Consider the following 2,378-nt stretch of genomic DNA (forward strand, 5'->3'; position numbering starts at 1 on the left):
CTAAAAGGACAACAGAAAAAGTGCATAAAAGAGACACTTAAAACATCTGAGTGTGAGAAGGATTTCAGTAGGGAGGAAGAGCTGGTGTATACAAGTAACGAATATGGGAATAGCTTTACCAAAGGAGAAAACATTACAAAACATCAGAAAACAACACTGATGCGAGATTATCTTCGTATCCTGATTGTGACAAAAGTTTCACTGCTACAGGGAAACTCACCATCCACCAGAGAATCCATGCAGGATTAAAACGATTTCTATGCCCTGACTGTGGCAAAAGCTTTAGGTTGAAGAATAACATGTTGATGCACCAGAGAAGCCACACAAGAGTGAAGCCTTTTGCATGTCCTGAGTATGAAAAACATTTCACTGAGAGGGGAACATTCCAAAGGCACTGTAGAATCCACACGGGACAGAAACCTTTTCACTGCACTGAGTGTATTAAAAGCTTCAGGCAGAAGGCAACCCTCACAATACACCAGAGCATCCACACTGGAATGAAACCCTTTAACTGTACTGAGTGTAATAAAAGCTTCAGTCGAAAGACAAACCTGACAACACACCAGAGAATCCACACAGGAATGAAACCCTTTAACTGTACTGAGTGTAAGAAAAGCTTCTGGTGGAAGACAAACCTGACAATACACCAGAGAATCCACACAGGAATGAAACCCTTTAACTGTACTGAGTGTCATAAAAGCTTCAGTGTGAAGGCAACCCTCACAAGACACCAGAGCATCCACACAGGAATGAAACCCTTTAACTGTACTGAGTGTCATAAAAGCTTCAGTCAGAAGGCAACCCTCACAATACACCAGAGCATCCACACAGGAATGAAACCCTTTAACTGTACTGAGTGTCAGAAAAGCTTCAGTCAGAAGGCAACCCTCAGAATACACCAGAGAATCCACACAGGAATGAAACCCTTTCACTGTACTGAGTGTAATAAAAGCTTCAGTCACAAGGCAACCCTCACAATACACCAGAGAATCCACAGAGGACTGAAACCCTTTAACTGTACTGAGTGTAATAAAAGCTTCACTCATAAAACACCCCTCACAATACACCAGAGCATCCACACTGGAATGAAACCCTTTAACTGTACTGAGTGTAATAAAAGCTTCAGTCGAAAGACAAACCTGACAACACACCAGAGAATCCACACAGGAATGAAACCCTTTAACTGTACTGAGTGTAATAGAAGCTTCACTTGGAAGACAAACCTGACAACACACCAGAGAATCCACACAGGAATGCAACCATTTAACTGTACTGAGTGTCATAAAAGCTTCAGTCAGAAGGCAACCCTCACAAGACCCAGAGCATCCACACAGGAATGAAACCCTTTAACTGTATTGAGTGTAATAAATGCTTCAGTCGGAAGACAAACCTGACAACACACCAGAAAATCCACATAGGAATGAAACCCTTTAACTGTACTGAGTGTCATAAAAGCTTCAGTCAGAAGGCAACCCTCACAAGACACCAGAGAATCCACACAGGAATGAAACCCTTTAACTGTACTGAGTGTCATAAAAGCTTCAGTCAGAAGGCAACCCTCACAAAACACCAGAGCATCCACACAGGAATGAAACCCTTTAACTGTACTGAGTGTAATAAAAGCTTCAGTCAGAAGACAACCCTGACAACACACCAGAGAATCCACACAGGAATCAAACCCTTTAACTGTACTGAGTGTCATAAAGCTTCAGTCAGAAGGCAACCCTCACAATACACCAGAGCATCCACACAGGAATGAAACCCTTTAACTGTACTGAGTGTAAGAAAAGCTTCTGGCGGAAGACAACCCTGACAACACACCAGAGAATCCACACAGGAATGAAACCCTTTAACTGTACTGAGTGTAAGAAAAGCTTCAGTCAGTAGGCAACCCTCACAATACACCAGAGAATCCACACAGGAATCAAACCCTTTAACTGTACTGAGTGTAATAAAAGCTTCAGTCAGAATCAAGCCTCACAATACACCAGAGAATTCTCACAGGAATGAAACCATTTAATTGTACTGAGTGTAATAAAAGCTTCAGTCGGAAGTCAAGACTCACAATACACCAGAGAATCTACACTGGTGTGAAGCCATTTATATGTGCTGACTGTGATAAAAGTTTCATTGAGAAGGTAGAACTGACAAGTCACCAGAGAATTCACTTGAGAGCAGTGCTTTTTTTGTGCCGGTACGCACCGGTATGGCGTACCGGCACCTTTTTTTCCTAGGGTTCCCAGACCTGCAATCCATGCCTGCCGCTTGCTATCCGTTCTTGCTGCCCGTCGAGATCCAGTTCCCCTGCCCCAGCTGCCTGCCCTCTTGGCTTCCCGACAGCCCTGCTGCTTTCCGGTCCAAACCTCTCCCCCCCCCCC

The 2,378-nt window shown here is 43.7% G+C and overlaps 1 pseudogene; it reads left to right on the forward strand.

Moving 5' to 3' along the window:
* Nucleotides 1–299: 299 nt before the first annotated feature.
* On the forward strand, nucleotides 300–1,956 carry LOC115459277 (annotated as a pseudogene).
* The last annotated feature ends 422 nt before the right edge of the window (nucleotides 1,957–2,378 follow it).

This window comes from Microcaecilia unicolor, unplaced genomic scaffold, assembly GCF_901765095.1.
Source record: "Microcaecilia unicolor unplaced genomic scaffold, aMicUni1.1, whole genome shotgun sequence".
In the NCBI taxonomy this organism is placed as follows: domain Eukaryota; kingdom Metazoa; phylum Chordata; class Amphibia; order Gymnophiona; family Siphonopidae; genus Microcaecilia; species Microcaecilia unicolor.